Source organism: Schistocerca serialis, chromosome 2 (assembly GCF_023864345.2).
Source record: "Schistocerca serialis cubense isolate TAMUIC-IGC-003099 chromosome 2, iqSchSeri2.2, whole genome shotgun sequence".
Taxonomy (NCBI): domain Eukaryota; kingdom Metazoa; phylum Arthropoda; class Insecta; order Orthoptera; family Acrididae; genus Schistocerca; species Schistocerca serialis.
In genome coordinates this window covers 739083981-739104432 of record NC_064639.1, presented here as the reverse complement: position 1 = coordinate 739104432, position 20452 = coordinate 739083981, and the positions used below count along the sequence as shown (strand labels likewise).

The following is a 20452-nucleotide window of genomic DNA, read 5'->3' as shown; positions in this document are numbered from 1 at the left end:
ATTACTTTTCTTTTGGTTATGTGTCTGCCTTTGCACTGCTTAACTTATTTTCTGTGCAGTGAATAGCTTCCCAATATCAATGCTTATGTACAGGAAAGTAACAAGTTTATAATTTTACAGTATTCATTTTGTGACATACTGGAAGACACACTTATTTATAATTCAGCAGGGAAGAAAGAAGAGAAGGAACACCGGTCTTAAACTTAGGTTGCGCATACATCACATTTCATGACCTGACTGGCAAATAGTGCACTAACTAACAACAGAGAGAAAATTGTGCAACTTTTCGAAGATTCGTTTAAATGTCTGTCCAATTCAAGAGGCGAATCAGTAACACAGATAAATTAATAATGAAAATAATAACGTTCTGGAAGTAATGTCAGATAAGCTGTAAAAAGCTGTTCAAGGCATGAAGAAAAGGAAGACATCTGGAGAAGATGGTGTTTCAGCAGAAATAATTAAAGCTGAAAGCAAAGTAATTCAATAGTAAAGAACACAGTCATGTTTAGAATAAATATGGAATAATATAAATCCACAAAACTGGAACAGTGCTGTAATTATTCTGCTTCGTAAGAAATGAGGTAACAAACTGAAATGGAAGACATAAATACAACTGTAATGAAAATGATATGAAGGTGGATGGGACAAGAATCCAGGCAGCTGAACTGGACCAAGTTCATTGTTGGATTCCACTAGATAAGCCAAGGCAGATACACAAAAGTAATGGTGCAGTTTGAGGCTGAGGCTTTTACCCAGTGGTGGATGTCAGATGACTGATGATTATGATGAGGACGATGGATATTAGCAACTCTGCTTGTAGTCAATAGTGCCATTTGCACGGTTTAATGTATTGGAAATCTGAACATTACAGAGTTTTCTGTTCAGAAATGCTCTCTTTAAAAACTATTTTGTTGTGGAAGCTAGCTAGGAACAACGATGATGTAGCAACACACAGACATTAACAATTTTTATTATTTTATATGTGCAATATGAATATTATTAGATGATGTAATTTCTGCATTTTAGTGAAGTATACACTGTGATGTTTCAAGTTAATACTGTGTGCTAGAACAGAAATCAAACCTAGATACCCGTGTTTTGCAGATAATGTTCTACCAACTGAGCCACCTAGGCATGCCTCATAGTCTGACTCAGACTCTATTAGTTCTCCATACCTTGCAAACTCTAGAGGCCATCCCACAACGCTGTATGAGGCTAGCACCAGTACCCTCTACAGCAAGGATATAGAGGAGAAGTCAACCACAGCTTCGGGGAATTTACTGAGGTACCATATTTTTGCTCTTACCACATGCTGTGATGGACCATTCTGACAAGTTAAAGATCTGTGCCAGACTAGGATATAACACTGATCCCTGTTGTTTTGAGGTAACACCACATCAGTCCAAAAGTTCAAGACTGGATTAACGTAGTTTTTAAAGCTTCGGGCCTTCTACATAGTATCCCCACCCCCACCCTACTTGAGTATAATGCACAGAACATTCATACAATCATGTGAAACTGTCAGAGAAGACCTTGTCTGGAGCAATGTTCAACTAGTACATCACAAGGCTTTTATATTGGTTATGTCATCAAAGTGTTGTAAATTTCTGCAGTTTGTCATTTTGCAGTAGATTCTTACTGATAACACCAAGTTTTATTACCAGTAATGATTGTTTTTTCCCAGAAAACAATCACCTGTGTTTTTTATTTCAATCAAGTTGCGGCAGGAGTACACACATTGTTGTTGTTCAGGAGTCAAGATGTGCAGGACAAACTTTGCACACGTTTCTCTTCTTTAAAACAATCTGGAGAATGTCTGGATTTAGAAAAGTTGCTCTGTTATGATTTGTGACACATCATTGACATATGATGGCTGCACATCCACTATTAACACTATCTGCTCACAACTGACTGTTCGAATGCACATCTTTTGTTTCTGGTTGGTAGTTAAAGCTGCCACCCTAGTTACTGCATTGGCATTGCTTCTATTCCAGCGAAAAATCAGTGTCAGAACTTTTTGGATGGCCGATGTACACTACCAAGTACTACACATGAGTAGGCATTACAGAATTATAGATTACCTTATGGTGACGTGCATTTCATCATTCATGTATTTACACTATGATCCATGGAGAGCCTGTAATTTCCGAAGACATAATGGACAATGTCCCTCCAGAGCCTTCTGTGTAACTTGTAATTCCCTAGTTATTTCTACAACATACTAGTATCTATCACTAACTAGTCACTTTCTTTTTACTGAGCGAGGTACTGCAGTGGTCAGCACACTGGACTGTCATTCTGGAGGACAACGGTTCTGACCCACGTCTCGCCATCCTGATTTAGGTTTTCTGTGATTTCCCTAAATACCTGTGGCAACGTCAAGACTGAAATTAACTCTACATCCATGGAAAAAAATCGGTCCATTCAATATGACACTTGGTGCAGTTCCATTTGTGCCAAGTTTATTCTCCAGGCTTATTATGTGTTTGTAGACTGGCATGCGATGGTGACGTTGATGATAAACACGTCGACGAGGCACAGTGCTTCAATGCTGTTGCAGATATAGCTCACAGCGGAATGATTCCGCTGGCGTGCGTTGGCCGCTTTTATACTGAGCGCATGGCCTGGATGGTTTGTTTGAAAGGGTACATCCAACTTCCCACCCTTTCCTAATCCGATGAGACTGATGACCTTGCTGTTTGGCCCCCTCCCCCAATTCAACCAACCAACCAATCACCTTTTCTTTACAGGTCGTCTTTGCCTTTGCTCGTCCATTCTTTTCACTGCTTATTTGTTCATGTTTCTGACTTTCATTTGTCATGATGTTTAGAAAGTATTCTGTTTCTTCTGCAGTATGTTGATCTCTGTCTGTGGATTTATTTTGACTAAATCTATTTTAATTGTGTCTCTTTCAGTTCACAAGACTTTGAAACCCATTTGCAAACCAGCATTTAAAAGAATTGTCACAATTTATCACTTAACATAGGCAGTAGCTTAAAACTGCGTGCCAGGCTACGGTAAATGTTCATCTACATTTGTTTTTAAGCCCCCACACGATTCATGATATAGGGTATTTTGTACTAGTAATAGCTATTCTCTGGCCTGTTACATTTGCGTAAGGAGCTGTGGAAAAGTGACTGTCCGTAGCATATTCTCTATTAAAGAGAGGGGAAAAAAAGGTCATGCCATATTTTTCCATTGTCCACATCTCAAATCCAAATATGGTTACTAGTAATATAAGCATCTCTGTATTTACTGAAGTGCGATTTTCAGAATTTTTGATATGTTCCCAATTAACTGTATCACATTTGTATCTCATCCTGCTCATTGTTGTATTTGCACTTTATTACTCATGTTGAATCTGGTATTTGTTGCTGTTGCCAGATGCTCCATATAATGTTACATTATTGCTTTAATTTAAGAGGAGACGACGTATCCACACAGTCTGAACTACATGGATTTTGATTGTGTTTGTGTTGTCTTTCTGAGATGAGCAGGCAGAAGCATATCTGCATTTAGCTAAACAGGGACAAGAAACTCCCTAAAATTATGTAGTTGTGAGACCAGTGATTATTAAATTATCAGTTTCTCCATTTTTGGAGGGTGTTTAGTTCACAACTGTATGTTCAATTAAAGAAAAACCTCTCCAGTTTCTAGTAAGAACTCTATTAAGTCCACAACAAGTTTTGGCCTTTACATCTATCCTTTTCAAGTGGATCTGATACAGCCATTAATAATACATAATATGATGGATATATAAATATTGTACATAATAGGAGGTGAAAAACAAAGCTTAGATAGAAGAAATTAAAGATCTTTTTGATACTTTATTCTTCTTTTTTTTTTTGGAAAACAGTGTAATAATAAGTGAAAAGCACAATTTTCTACAGGATTAATTTATTTAGTTAACCAGTTTTTGGTTTACAAGACCTTCATCAGACTTTAACTCATCTCATCATCAAATAAGTTAAAGTATTTGTAAGTAATATTGGAAAGGATGTTACTCATCTAGACTGAGGCATGAACCCATAGTAAATGTCATTTTTGACAGTAAATGTCATTTTTGACAGTACAGTGATAATGTTATTGAAAAGTTGAACAGCAAATAAATATAAAGTAACCAAAATAGAATAAACATAAACAATTAACTAAAAAACAGCACCAGTATAACAATTTAAATTAAATTAACATTCCAAATAAAATGAAAGTGGTACCTGACAAGTGGTATTACATATGAAAATTGATTCATAAACAGAGTATAAGGTAGAATTGACAATTGTAGCAACTGAATCTGTAGAGTACATAAGCATTCACAATAAAATAAATAAATATGGGAAAATGGAGGAATAGAAAGGAACAGACAATGTGGGAAGCATTTGGAAAACTTTGAGGATTAAGTGAAGTTTAGGAGAGGAAGCGAGCTGTGCTTGGTCTAATATTAAATCTGGAGCATGGGCCAGATGTTTGCTGATTTCGAGGATTCCCAACAGGTTGCATTTTGGCCATTGTTTGCTAAGTGGCATGGGACTGGAGCTGGTAGCTGTGGCCCTCACTCATTACATGCTCAACAAATGTGGAGTCATTATTCTACAACCTCCAGCTGGGTTCATGTTCAGCCAACCTTGTAGCTGTGTGTGTGCCTGATTGACCAACATAAAACTGATCACAATCAGGGGAAGTAATTTTGTATACCTTACTGTTGCCTAGTAATTGGGTCTTATCTTTTCTGTTGAAAAAGTGCTGTGCTGTTATGTTCCTCGTGTAGTATAGTTGCAGGATTTCAGTGTTTTTGCTCTCTCTGTGGTATATGTCCTAGGTATGGTATCGTACATCACTTCCTACAGACAGTAGGAGGAGGAGCAGAGGAAGCATAGAGGATGGGTACAATTTTCAGTTTTTGTTTCCTATGAAAGATGTGGACAATTTTATTTTATTGGAATTGGTAATTTAATTTAATCTGATCTGTTATTTTGGCATTGTCTTTGTGTTTAGTGTTGATGTTTTCACTTGTTTGCTCTCTCTGTATTTATATACTGTTCAACTTTTTACTTCTGTAATTGCGTTACTGCTGTATTATCAAAGATTTGACATTTATGGTGTGTTTGTGCCTCAGTCTAGATGAGTAAAATCTTTTTCAGCTTTGTTTACAAATATTGTAACTTGTTTTATATCAATTATCAGTAAAAGCCTAATGATGGCCTTGTAAGGTAAAAACCAGCTAACTAAATAAATTAATCTTGTAGACCATACACAGTATTGTGCAAGTAAATTTTGTATGTGGCACTGTACAAACTCATAATCCTTCATACAATGAAGAACTGATATTTTATGGGCATACGAAAAAAAAAAAAAAAGAAGAAGAAGGAAGAAAGAAAGAAAGAAAGAAAGAAAGAAAAATTACACCCACCAGAAAAAATCCAAGGAGAAGATGCTCAATGAGCAGTGCACATGAAGCAAAAGCAGCTTTTTTGACATCTGCCACCCTGTTATTGACAACTTCCTGTAAAGCTACTCCATGAATTTGTAGCTGTATCTAGACTTGTAAAAATGCATTTGAGTCATTTCATGTCAAAACTACACAGAAAAGTACAATTTTCAAACTGGCCATCTTCAGTTTTCATCAAATTTGGTGTGTTCATTGCACATGATGAATGAAAAATGCCAATTTACAGAATTGTAACATAGGTACGACAAAAGTAATGGCCACCGGAAGATCTGAAAAGTGCAGAAAATTTGACAAACACTGCACACAAAAATGTCTGTAACTTCTGTTATAATGGTGATAGCACTGTGAAACAGGTAATTTGGAGATCGCTGGGAACGAGCCTTCAAGTTATTGTGCAGTTTGGCCATATTCAAACAAATTACACAATTAAGGTCAGTGATCTTGACCTATGACCTTCTATTTCAAAACGTGTAAACTTCAAAGGTTAAAAATTATATTTGCTTCTTCATTTTACACCAATCAGAATATTAAATTATCAAGTTGAAAATCAAACAATGGAAAATCCAGGTTGGAATGTAACAATATTGTGAAAAGGAAAGTTGCTACTCACCATGTAGTGGAGATGCTGAGTCGTAAAAAGACTCTTACAAGTAAAGCTTTCTGCTGTTAAGGCCTTCACCAACAATGGACACACACACATGACTCTTTCTCTCTCTCTCTCTCTCTCTCTCTCTCTCTCTCTCTCTCTCTGTGTGTGTGTGTGTGTGTGTGTGTGTGTGTGTGTGTGTGTGTGTGTGTGTGTGTGTGTGTGTGTGTTTGAAATGTGAACAAGCAATTTGCAAGCATTTTCATTTTGAACAATCACAGGTAAGTGTGCCAAGTGAACAGGTCAATAACAAGCATCATTATGTACACCAAGAACATGGCAATGGCACACAAATATTATTAAGTTCTGTTATCTGAGAGTAAGTGAGAAAATAGGAGATCATGTGAGTGAAATGTTTGCTTTCATAGCTTGAATGGAAATGTGGATGCCAACTGTACAGAGGAAGCTGTAGCAAAAGTTGTGTGTTGTGACCGGACAAATCCACCGGATGAAGATGGAGTTTGAGAGGATCACATGTTGCTTTAATCCCTTCAGGGTAGATGGACAAAACAGATACAAGAAATGTCTATGTAAAGTGCAAAAGTGGATGGTTGATACGATCAGTGGCATAATGACAGATCACAAAATATGTGATAGATGTAGGAAAAATTAACTACATGTGGCTAATAAATCAACTACATTGAAACAGATGTGAATCACAAAACTTCACAACTCCTCAGATGAGTCATACACATCTGCAACCCCAAATATTACTTTAGTTACATTAAATGACAGTTTGGTATCTCTTGGTGAGACACTGGTGTGAAATTTGCTTGTGGCTAGGGCCTCCTGTTGGGAAGTCTCATCGCCTGGGGCAAGTCTTTTTAGCTGACACTGCTTCAGTGATTTGCATGTCAGTGATGATGAAATGATGATGAAGATAACACAACAGCCAGTCCATGGAATCTGAAATTATAATCCAATTGAAAGAGAAATTCAGTTCTAGCACCACAAGCACTGAGAGGATCCTAGTATTGACATGTCTTCAAAAAGTTGGAGCATTTCAAAGGATTGAAACTGAATTTGAAGGTTAAAACTATTTTGTGAGAAAACCAAAACAGTGCTAAAATGCTAGAAGAAGCTAATTCACAAATTGTTAAAAATGAGCTATTGACATTTTCATATGCTACTAATATATATTCATTATACCATATATATGAATAAACATTACCCACCTTTACTCTTCCACAGTACAAAAGAAATATTTTGGAATCTCTCTGAATTGGTAAGAAACACAAAATATTTGAGTTCCATTTCTGTGTGGGTTAGCTCTGTCTTGCATTCTACTACTCAGTTTCTCAAAGAATGTGTTATCTTAGCAACTCATCACCTGAGACATGTCCTGACTGAGCACGTCGGGAACTGTCATGAGTTCTACAATCAATAAGGTATAAGCTGCTGTTTGCCTGGGAAGAAGGATTTTGTTTCTGTCAAGGAAAATGGTTTCAGAGTTCACAAACAAAAGTGACTGGTGTTAGAAAGTCTGAATGAGCTGTATAAATCATTCAAAGATACTCTTCCAGGACTAAAAATAGGATTATCCAAATTTTGCCAGTTATGACCCAAGAACTGTGTTCTAGCTGGTGCAGCCGATACCCATAGTGTGTGTGTTTGCAGTATCCAACAAAATGTGCAGTACATGTTGAATGGTTCTGGATTGAAAGAGTTGACATGTGATGCTGACTGTCAATGAAAGACCTTGTAATGGTATTGCTGGTACCATCAAGAGACTTGCTGCCTATGCCAGTCTGTAGTGCATCTACATCTCTCAGATAATGTCAAACAGACTGTTGTTTGAATGGTGTTCCAAGAACCTTGCAGTTTGTCACTTTCATTATACAACTAACAGTGAGTATAATGAAGAAGAAGCTCTCACTCAATAGTGGTTTGCACATAGTTACATTGTGTTATATCCATTGGCCATTAGAAAATCCAAGCAATACTTTTCTCCAATTAACCAGACATCAGAAAGAACATCTAACACATACCCAACAAGACTCTTACCTCAGTGATACCACAGGATTTGTTGCAGTTGTACAAAGATCTTTGGTGGCTTGGATGTGTTTTGAATGTTAGTAAAGAGGTTACGATTAACTTCCTACATCCTGTTATTCTTTCACCTTCATTTGCATACTCCTATTTGCATAGTCCAAGAGACTGTACATGTTCATTGTGGACAAGAAAGACATTATTACATAGGTTGATGTGACACCACCAACAAATCAAATGTATACCCTTTCACAAAAAGATGTGCACCTAACCAGACTCTGAGGTTTCCCTTCTCCTATCCTTCCTCCACTTTGGCATTTGTGGTTCCTCTTTTTCTTCTTCCTCCCTTTGTGCTCCTGAAGGCCAACCCTTGTGTCTGATGCCTAACAGGTGACTGGGTAACACATAATTCCCAGCCCTGGGTCGACAGGTGGGGTTAGTGCATACCCCCTAGTATAGGCCAGGCCAGGGAGGGGTGATTGCCTGAGCTGCTACCTTCCCCAATTGCCAATTGTTCCCTCTGTCAGGTGTTTGGGAGGTGTGAACAATCGCCTAAAGCTGGTGCGCCCCCTTGTGAAGGAGGCCCCCAGTTGGATGGAGCGTACCATCAGAGACGGTGGCAATTACGGGGAATTTTCTTGTGATGAGCCAATCATATTCACAATTAACTTCTATGAAACATAAACTGAATGAGGCTAATGATTCAAAGAGCCCTCCAGCTGCACCACTGTCCCTTGTGGTTTCACATATTGAAGATCATCAGTTCTTCACAATGGTAAATCCGTTTTTTATTCAGAAAGGTGTTGATGTAGCTACTGACCCTGTGAAATCCTGCTCTTCTTTATGGAATGGCACTTTGGTTTTGGAGACTACTTCCAAATATCAAGCACAACAATTGCTTGCTGCCTCACTTCTCCACAGCTATCCTGTTCATGTTGAGGCCCAAAGAACTTTGAATTCTTCCTGTGGTGTTATTTACACTAGGCTACTCGATGGTTTGACCGAGGCCGAAATCCAGTCGTACCTCTCTGATAAGGGTGTCATTGGCATCCACCGGGTGATGAAAAAGGCAGATTCCTCCTTAGTGCCCACACACACTCTTCCCCTCACCTTTGATAGAATGGTGCTTCCGTCCAAGATCAAAGGGGGCTATGAAATTATCACAGTCCGATTGTGCATTCCGAACCCGATGCACTGCTACCAATGTATTCGTTTCAACCACACTAGAACCTCTTGTCGACACCTAGCCAAATGTGTAACATGTGGTAGTGATGCGCTCGAGGGCAATTGCCCGCCTCCTTCTGCCCTCTTTATCAACTGCAATGGCGGCCATGCAGCCTCCTCTCAAGATTGTTCCATGTATCTTGATGAGTGGGCTGGCCAAGAGACCTGGGTAAAGGAAAAAGTACCTTACACAGTTGCTTGCAAATTATTGGCTTGTTGCAAACTCTGCGTTCTACTGTCTGGCACCTATAGTTGTGTTCTTGCTACATTTCGCTCCATGAAGGACACGGCCATGCAGACATGCGGCCTTAAATTCAGCTCTGAGGTTGTGACATCATCCATTGTCAAGGTAGCATCACCATCCCCTCGTCCAGCTGTGCAACAAGCCATCAGACTCTTGCTTCAAGGGGAGAAGCCACCAGCTACACAACCAGTGGGCCAGAAAGGACAGAAGGAGTATGCCTGAGAAGTCTTCGAACGTCCCTCCTGCCAACCAACACCTGAGTTCTTCGCCTTTTCCTTCCTCACCTGGTTTTTTTCCCTTTGTGCCATTTATATCCCTCCGTCGTTCAATGTCACCAGGCAGACTTCCTCCAGCTTATCGGGCAGCTGCCTCACCCATTTCTGCCACTCGGTGACTTTAATACGCATCATCCCCTTTGGGGTTCTCCCAGAACCTGTCGGAGAGGTGCCCTCTTGGCTAACCTTCTTGATCAACTTAACCTCTTCTGCCTTAACACTGGAGCACCCACATTCCTTTCAGACTCCTTGCACACCTATTCCCATTTGGACCTGTCCTTCTGCACTGCTCAGGTTGCACATTGTCTCGAGTGGTCCATTCTTTCTGACATCTCGAGCGACCATTTCCAATGTGCCATCCATTTGCTGACTCCTACCCCACTTTCCAGTGCACCCAAATGGCAGCTTACTAAGGCTGAAGCTCTACTCCTCGCTAGCGGCCTATGAAGAACAAGATTTCGCCAGTTGTGATGACCAGATGGAATGTCTTACAAATTTTATCCTTACTGCTGCAGAATGTTCCATTCCTTGCACTTCCTCTTTACCTCGCTATGTCCCAGGCCCTTGCTGAGGCATGCATTCTTTGGGATAGCAAAAAAGTTAGCTGGATTTCATTCACTAGTTCTTTTAACAGTTCCACCTCTTCCTCTGTCATGTGGGCCAACCTCCTATGGCTCTCTGGGACCAAGATTCATTTCCCAATTTCCGGTGTGACAGTAGCAGATGATGTCATCGTGGACCCTATTGCTATCTCCAACACGTTGGGCCACCATTTCACGGATATTTGGAGCTCTTCCCACTATCACCCTACCTTACTTGATCGGAAACGAGTGGAGGAGTCTCAGGCGATACCCTTCTCTTCCTAGAATTGTGAGTGCTACAGTGCCGCCTTTACTATGAGGAAGCTAGATCACGCTCTCAGTTCATCCCGATCCTCCGCACCAGGGCCAGATCCTGTCCACATTCAGATGTTGCAGCACCTTCTCTTGCGGGCAAGCACTTTCTTCTTAATACGTACAACCACATCTGGGCAGAGGTCACGTTTCCCGGACGCTGGCGTGAATGTCCATCATACCCAGACCTAAGCCCAGTAAGGACAAACACTTTGCTTCTAGGTACCGCCCCATCTCTCTCACCAGCTATGTTTGCAATGTGATGGAACGTATGATTCATGCTTGGTTGCTATAGTGGCTTGAGTCTCCCAATTTACTAACCACTGCACAGCTTGGATTTCGAGCATGCCATTCTGAAGTTGACCATCATCTCATCATTTTGTCCACCCATTTTAAGAATGGTTTTCTGCAGAAAAAGCTGACTGTGACCATGCTTTTCGATTTGGAGAAGATCTATGACACCTGCTGGAGAACTGGTATCCTCTGTACTCTTTACATGTGGGGCTTTTGTGGCCGCCTTCTCCATTTCCTTGAGGAATTTTTAAAAGACCGAGTTTTCAAGGTGCATATGGGCTCTGCATTGTCAGATACCTTTATCCAGGAAAAAAGTGTGCCTCAGGGTTCTGTCCTCAGTGTCATCCTCTTTGCTATTGCCATTAATCTTATAATGGCCTGTCTTCCACCGGGCATCTCCAGCTCCCTTTTCGTTGACAATTTTGCCATGTATTGCAGTTCTCCATGGGCCTGTCTCATTGAGCGGATTCTTCAGCGATGTCGCGATCATCTTCACTCATGGAGCGTTGAAAATGACTTTTGTATTTCCACTGACAAAACCGTTTGAACGAATTTCTGACGGCACAAATGGTCTCTCTCACCATCTTTACATTTTTGTCCTGTTACTCTTCCGTTCGTTGAAACTTCAAAATTCCTGGGGCTCGTGCTCGATAGGCAACTCTCTTGGTCCTCCCACGTGTCTTACCTGGCAGCCCGCTGTACATGGTCCCTCAATATCCTACGTGTCCTCAACAGTACTTTCTGGGATGCAAACTGAACCACCCTCCTCCGTTTGTACTGATCCCTTGTCAGTTCGAAAGTAGACTATGGGGGCTTTGTTTATGCATCTGCATGTCTGTACCTTCTACACCGTCTCTACACTATCCACCATCGTGGCATTCGTTTGGTCACTGGCGCCTTTTACACTAGCCCGGTTGAGAGCCTATATGTCGAAGCTGCTGAACTACCACTGTCCTACAGATGTGTTATTCTCTTCAGCAGGTATGCACGCCATTCACCTGCCATGCATGGCCACCGATGAAGTGGCCCATGTTAACCTTGGCCTACATTTGCTTCCTAAGGACACTACTCCAGCCTCGATATATCGCCTTCAGTTTCACGACCTGCACATGGAACTTCGTGATAGTACCTTTGCGTACGCTGATGGCTCCTGAACTGACCATGGAGTCGAGTGTGCCTTTGTCATTGGCACCCATGTCTTTCGATATTGGCTTACAGCACACTGCACAGTATTTACAGCCAACCTGTTCGCCCTGTATCAGGCCACGGAACACATCTAGCGACACCGACTTTTCAATTGTGTCCTCTGCTCAGGCTCACTCAGCGCCCTTCAAAGTCTGTGCACTGTACATCTCTCATCCCTTAGTGCAACGGGTCCAGGAAAACTGTCACTTGCTCACTCTTGATGGAACCACTGTGGTGTTTATGTGGGTTCCTGGTCATGTTGGTCTGCCAGGAAACAAGGCTGCTGTCACTGCTGCTAATGCTGCAGTCCTTGTACCTTGGCCCACTAGCATATTCCCTCTGACGATCTCTGTGTTGCTATCTGTCGGGGATGGTGTCACTTTGACATCGCCATTGGTCCTCCCTTCATGGGAATAAGTTCCAGATTATTAAGCCTCTCCTGGTGGCTTGGACGACGACCTCTCGGCCCTCCCACTGGGAGGAGGTCATTTTAACTAAGTTGCGTATTGGGCACTGCCCTTTTAGCCATTGCCTTTTGCTAAGTGGTGCTCCCCCAACACTTTGTGTAGTTTGCACCCAAGTTTTAACTGTCCGCCATTTCCTGATGGAATGCCCATTTTTTAACCATTTACGTTCACACTTGGGTTTACCATCTGAGTTATCAGCCATTTTAGCAAACGACAAGCGGGTTGCTGACTGCGGTTTTACTTTTTATCCATTGTAGCAATATGCTGAAGGCCATTTAATTGTTAGTTCTGGACCTCCATTTCTCTATGGTGTATTTTATAGCCCTTTCTCCAGGTCTCGTTTATAACTGTCTTCTGTTATGTTGATTGGGATTGATGTGTAGTTGTTTTTTTTAAACTCCTCTCTCTCTTCATGTTCTATAGTTTTGACTTGGGCACGTATGACCCCAGTTGTATTTGCGGCTTGAAACAAAACAAAACAAACTAATTGAAATGAAATGATGTCAAAACTTGAATTTTAACTATGATCTGTAGTGTAACACAAACAAGCAAATACATTTTTTCAATAATTTTTAAGATGTCATGTTTTAAGATATTTGAGGTCAAAGTCTTTGCCTTTAATTGTGTACACTGTTTTAATATAGCCATGTTGGATATCATTTGAAAGCTTGTGCCCAGCCCTTTCCAAAATTACCTGTTTCACAGTTCTATCTGTTATAATAGAAGTCACAGCCATTTTTGTGTGCAGTGTTTGTCAATTTTTCTACACATTTTCAGACCTTCAGGCAGTCATTACTTGGATTGTACTTGTGCTACAATTCTCAAATTTGGAATTTTGTCATTTTCTCAACATTTGCAATGAGCACACCAATTTTTATAAAGATCAGAGATGGTCAGGTTGAAAATTATGCTTTTCTGTGTTGATTTGACATGATGTAACTTTCTTGTAAGCAGTCCACGATGCATCCAAGCTATGCTAGAATCCTTTACTGTTACTTGTTTTTTAACTCCTGCACACTAGTAGACATAATTATACATTCAAATTAGATGCAGCTACATTAACGGAAAAAATTGCAAAACCAAGCAATAATTAATGTAGAGTAATGAAATTTAGGGGATACGTTTGTCTAGGTAATATATTTAAGTGAGTAACATTGTAAGATCACAGATAAATGTAATCATGAGATAAGCCATTGGAAATGTGAAATGCTGGTACATTAATAAAGGGTGGAACCACCAGAATGTTGAATGCAAGGATGCAAGTGTGCATGCATTATGTTGTACAGGTGTTGGATGTCAGTTTGTGGGCTGGAGTTCCACGCCTGGTGCACTTGGTCAGTCAATACAGGAGCAGTTAATGTTGGAGATGCCGTTTGATGATGTCCCATATGTGCTCAATTGTAGACAGATCTGGTGATTTAGTAGGTCAAGGCAACTTGTCGACACTCTGTAGAGCATGTTGGTTTATAACAGCAGTATGTGGGCGAGTGTTATCGTGTTGGGAAACACCCTCTGAAATGCTGTACATGAAAGGCAGCACGGCAGGTTGAATTACCAGATTGACATACAGATCCACAATCAGGGCGCTTGGAGAACCATAAGAGTGCTTCTGTTGACATACAAAATCGAACTCCAGGCCTCAGCTCCAGGTTTAGGTCCATTGTGTCTAGCTATAAATTCAGAGGGGTCCAAAAAAATGTATCCACTGTTTAAAAGTCCATAACTTGCAAACTAATTGACAGGCTTGTCTCATTTTTGATGAAAGTGTAGCTTAAAGTCCAACTTAAAGATATCACTGTAGGTGTTCGAAATGGTCACCATTAACATGCACACACAAATGATGTCGCCGAACTGCAGCGTGAACTACTGACTGCAACGTGTTCAGTTGAATATTTGTACATAAATGTATGATGGGTTCTTGGAAGTTCATCTGATGTGCATGGCTTTTGTCGATAAACGACTTCCTTTAGTGTTCCCCACAGGTAAAAGTCCAGAGGAGTTACGTCTGGGGAACATGGTGGATACTCCACAGCACTTCTGCAGCCTATCCATCTTCCTGGTAGATTTTCGTTGAGATACGCCCTAACACGATTTTGGTAGTGGGCTGGGGCACCATCTTGTTGAAAGTAAACTCTTCCGTCTCCATACAAGTCTCGGATGGCAGATAAAATGGATGTCTGAAGCTTCTGAAGGTACACCTCACCAGTAACTGTGCCGTCAAAGAAGAATGGCCCGATCAAGCCCTGGTAAGGCAACCCACACCTCACATTTACTCCTGACAAATTCACGGCTTTGGCTACATGGACATTCAGATTTTTGGCAGCCCAGTAGATGCAATTGTGGCGATTTACTGTACCACTGAGTTTGAACTGTGCCTCATCAGACCACACAATCATCTCTGTAAACTCTTCATTGTTGCACACTGTGTTAGTAAACCACTTGCAGTACTCCAGTCTACGAATAGGGCGTCCTCATTCATTGCGTGTAGCAATCGTGGGATGTAGCACTTCCACTTTGCTGTCTTCAAAATTCGCCAAACACATGAGCAGCTCACTCCAGTTTCATGGGCACACTGTCTCACAGACTTCTGTGGTGAGCGAGGGAATTCTTGTAACACTCGACAGGAATTAGCTGGACTTGTTACTGTTATAGGTCATCCAGATCGTTTGTGTACATCTTTAACACAGCCTTCGGCTTCAAATTTGTCTCGAATGCGACGAATCATTAAACATGTCGGTGGCTCTGTTTGATACTCATTTCGCCATTGCCATTGAACCTCATTAATGTTTTCGTACTTAAAATACCACTTCAAAACTGACTTCCTTTCATCGAATGTAAGCCTTGCGCCAGCCATGTTTACTTGAGTAACTAGGTGCAACTAAGAACAAAACACCGACTATCTGTACTATCTGACAAAACAAAACAACGCAATACAATGCTTGTGTGGCAATTGCCGGAACTACGAACTATTACACTACCAAAGATGAGACAACTCCGTCAGTTACTTTGCCAGTTATGGACTTTCAAATGGTGGATACGTTTTTTTGGATCCCTCTGTATATAGTCATAAGAGTGGAACTATCAAATTACTGTCACATTGTAATTAACATTTCATTTACAACATATTGACATCATTGACCGTCTTGATAAAACAGTGACAGTTATGAAACAGTCCACTAATGATGTAATCTAGATGTACTTGCAAATGTGTGATAAAGCCAAAACTGTCTGTTGTGAACAAAGATTACTTATTATAAACAGCTGTTTGGTGCATTTACTCTGATATCATATTGTTATCAAATATATATTATGCTCTGGGCTGTAAAGAATAAAAATTGTTACAACGTTTATTTAAAGTAAACCGAATTTGCACCCTCATAGTGGCACTACTAGTGCCACTCGTATGTGACTGGTGCGAAATTTGAATAGACATCATCTTTAATATGTAGAAACACACCTAACAACTTTCGTTTACGACATACAACTCCTTCTTGGTGTTGCGATTTTTTTTTTTCTGTCTATGTATTTTAAACTTTTATTAAATCTGAAGTTTATTGGTAAGGCATGCAGTTTGATATTTCGAATACATCAGGATATAATTCTTCTTAAAACTAGAGTATGACAATACCTTTAGTGTATCAAATTTATAGTTTTTGTAATCTTGACATGCACACTGTTCTCAGGACATCATTGGGCAGTTAACTTTTTAAATCCACCTGACTTTACCTTTTTAATATCAATTGATGTTGCTTCTGTACAGGACATTGTAAGTTATATATTCTTTCTGTGCTTATATTGTACATATTTAAGCTTTGTTTTTCTCTCTTTTTATGCAAAAGATTTATATATGTGCATCATATTATTTATTATTAATGGTCCTATCAGATACATTTGAAAATGGTCTGATGTAAAGGCTGAAATGGGTCACTAACTTAATGAAGTTCTTACTAGCAAATGGAGCAGCTTTTCTTTAATTGTCACTTGAGGCTTCATTTCCTAAATGCTTCCCTATACTTGCAAATGAAAAGTCAAACTTTGCTAACATGTAGGAGAATAATTTCAGAATCACAAAAAGACATATTCTTTGCAGTAGCCAGGAAAACAGACTCATTGCCATGGTGTTGCACAGAAGCAGTTTGGAAAAGGATATATCAAGAGCTTTAATTAGCCATATAAGATCAAGGATACTTGGTATAAGCAACAGACCTGTTGTGTTTTGATGGTAAAAAAGTAATATTTTTACTTGCCTGAAGGGCTCATTAAGTGAATAGGCAGACATAACCTATGGATGATTACTAATTAAGACAAGATATGAGTGTGACATGGAGTGCAAGTGCAGAGAAATAATAGAAGGGACAGGAGTTCAGTAAGGGACTGTAGTATGTCATCCATATCCAGTAAAATGCAGGGTACTGTAACTTCTCATCATGAGCAACCTGTACAAAAATCAGAGCTTCTCTCCCTTCAAAGAACTTCAGATTACTAGCAAAGCAGGGAGAGCCTACTTGTTTTCAGGATAAAATGTGACAGGGTCAATGTGGGATGAGCAGATCAACCCAAAGCTGTTCGATGTGATTCTCAAGAATTCTCGAGAAATCGACTTTGAAGTGTTCCCTGCAAGTGTAATTCAATAAAGCTAGAACAGTTTATCAATGGGCAGCTTGATTGCCGTCAGGATGGCCTGGATTCAATTCCCAGCCAATGCAAATTTTTAAATAAAGATGCATGTTATACATAGAGATGCCAAAAAGAAATGGGTAGTGCTCAAGACTGGTAATTTTTGCATTGCTGGTTCGATTCTAGTGTTGGTCATCCCATATACACTGATGTCCAAAATTAAAGCAACAAATGGAAATTTTGCAAGGTTGCATTTATTTTGCCACAGAAGAGTGTAAATGGGTTATAGTAAAGTAGAAACAATTTAAAGAATACAGAACATAATCAACTGCAACACGAACAATGCTAAAGCAAAATGTTCTTCATTTTTTCCAGTGTGATGGATTTGCACACACATTCTGACAACTGGTTAAAGTGTTCATTGGGGGGGGGGGGGGGGGGGTGACCACCTCTGGCATCAATAGAGGCCCGACAATGATGGGACGTGCTGTGGGTGATATCATCACTCTCATGTTGAGGCAGTAACGCCCATTATTCCTAGAGGGCTGCTCGCAAGTTTTGGAGAGTGGTTGGTGGATGCTGACATGATGCAACCCGTCTTCCTAATGCACCCAGACCTGTTCCATGGGATTCAAATTTAGGGGGCAAACAGGCCACATGTTTTGTTGGTGCTTCCATTTGACTAGTAGCTCTTTATCTGTGGCATGGACATTCTGTTTGCCCCACACTTTTCGTCCCAACAGCCTGACATCTAGCACAGCTTGTATTTAATTGGTTGAAATCTACATGTACATCCATACTCAGTAAACCACTATGAAGTGTATGGCTGAATGTAAGTTGTAATGCACCACTTATGAGGTCTTCTTGTTCCATTCGTGAATAGGAAGAGTGATTGTTTAAACACTTCTGTTAGTTTAATTTTTCAAGAGTTTGCCAGTTTAGGTTTTTCGAAATCTCTGTGATGCTTTCCCATGAGCAAGCAACAAGCACACTAGTCACCGTTCATACTGCCTTTCTTTGTGTGTGTTCAGTATCCCCTGTTCATCAAATTCAGTATGGGCTCAGCAAACTTAACCCATTGCACAAGTGTTTTATAAGAAATCTCTTTTGTAGACTGGTTGCATTTCCCCAGTTCCCTGTCAGTGAGCTGAAGTGTACCACCTGTTTTGCCTAGGACTGAGCCTAAGCAACATTCAGTTTCACTTCCCTAAAGATTTTCACACCCAGGTTTTTGAAGAGTTGAATCTTTCCATTTGTGGCTATTGATGTAATCATAGAGAGAGAATAGTCCCATACTCAGGGAATGAGTGTAGGGGGAACAGATGCAGGGATCCTGCACCGTCACTCACGGCAAGGTCCTAGTGGAGTTAGTTTGCCGTAGCCTTCCGCCAACCTGTTATGAAGGGTCAAATGTGTATCTGTGTTGCTTGGAGGACTGTGATGAGTGTTTGTATAATGCATTTTTTGTTTTTTGTTGTTGTGGATCAAGGAAAGAGAGAGGGTGAAACCCAGTTCTAGCTCATAGCCTACTCCTCTCGAAAAGCACCAACGGGACTGCTGAACTTAATGACGTCACCTGACGAATGGATCACCATCAACAGTGTCACATGCCTTCGCTTCATGAGACGATGGGGATAGGTTTGGAACTTAATCCAGGATATTGGCTCAGAGAATGGCCATCAGAAACTTCTTGCCACTATCTCTCCTCTTCTGCCCAGCCCAGTACTAACAGTGAAAATTTCATCTGCCACAAGAATGCAAATCGCCTTACCTCAAAGTTGATCACTACCACATAGGCATGTGTTAGCGACCTCAGCTATGGAGGTGGGTGTAATGATCACTACCAGTTAAAATTGCTCAGCAGAGGAAAGAACTGGGCATTATGAGGTAGGTTATGGGAAAGAATTTGCTCCCATTTTAACAAAAATTTGTTGGTGATTGTAAGCAATTGCAAAAACGTGCAGGTCATTCCCATTTCCAAGAAAGGTAATTGGGCATACACACATAACTAAAGTCCTAAATTACTGATGCTAGAAGCTATACTGTTATGGAAACAATTTTAATCTTGTGTATTATGATCTTTTTTGTGTATTATGATATTTTTTGGAGACAAAAAACCTTCTCTGTAGGAGCCAGTATGAGATTCTACAGACAACAAAATGGTGAACCTCTGCTTGCTCTTTCTGCCTATTAGGTCCCACAAGTCAGTAGATAACAGTGGCCAAGTTGATACCATGTTGCTTGATTTCAGGAAGGCAATTTATTTAGTTCTGCTCTGTTGCTTAATGAACAAAATAAGAGCTGACAGAATTTTGGAGTAACCTTATGAATGGATTCAGGACTTACTAGCAGATAGTCCTCAACATTTCACTAATAACAGAGTGGAATTGTAGGATGTAAAAGTAATTCCAGACTTACTTCAAGGAAGTGCTATAGGGCAGTTATAGGTAGTTACTGTTCACAGTGTGTGGAAATTATACATTAGATAATGTCAGAAGCTCCATGAGTCTGTTAAAATATATAGAAAAGTCATAATGCCACAAAACTGCAGTGAAATGCATGAAGCCCTGCAGATGATTGGCACTCGATACAGGGACTGGCAGTTGACCCAGCCATACTCAAGGATAACGTGTAGCTCATAAACAGGAGGAAATACTAATTACATTTTGTGAATGGTTTTAATTATTTAAATCACTTGTGACACAGTAGGAGACTTTTGAAAAACATCAATTATGATGAATGAAATTAAATTATTATTTGATTTGACAGCTGTTAGTCAATCATTGTGGATAACAACTACAGTAAAATGTACTGTAGTACATGTTCAGAATGGCGTAAAGTGGAACGGCTACATAAAAGTAGTTATATGAAAAGCAGAAGCAAGAAGTGCAGATGGTTAGGACATACTCTTAGAAGACCAAATGAACATATTGTGAGAGAAACACTTGACTGGATCCCGCGAGGACAACGGAGACGAGGCAGGCCCAAAATGACATGGAGACAGTCAGTTGAAGCAGAAGGCCATCAGCAAGGAATAGGATGGGAAGAGATGAAGATACTAGCAGAAGACAGAACAAGATGGCGATCCTTTGTTGCAGCCCCATGCTCCACATAAGGAGTTAAAGGAATTAATAATAAATAATAAAAGGATATGTAATCTTTATAGAAAAAA

General features: G+C 40.2%; 1 protein-coding gene across 10 annotated transcripts in view; it reads left to right on the top strand.

Annotated features, from left to right (window-relative positions):
• LOC126457936 (tetratricopeptide repeat protein 7B-like) overlaps nt 1-20452 on the top strand; it is a 29803-nt gene that overhangs the window by 6145 nt on the left and 3206 nt on the right. For 4 of the 10 annotated variants that reach the window (XM_050094649.1, XM_050094647.1, XM_050094650.1 and 1 more), the window contains one exon: nt 1105-1285. The exons of the other annotated variants lie outside the window; for them this stretch is intronic. The gene's annotated coding sequence lies outside the window, so the exon portion shown is untranslated. The remainder of the gene's footprint in view (nt 1-1104; nt 1286-20452) is intronic. 10 annotated transcript variants of the gene reach the window in all.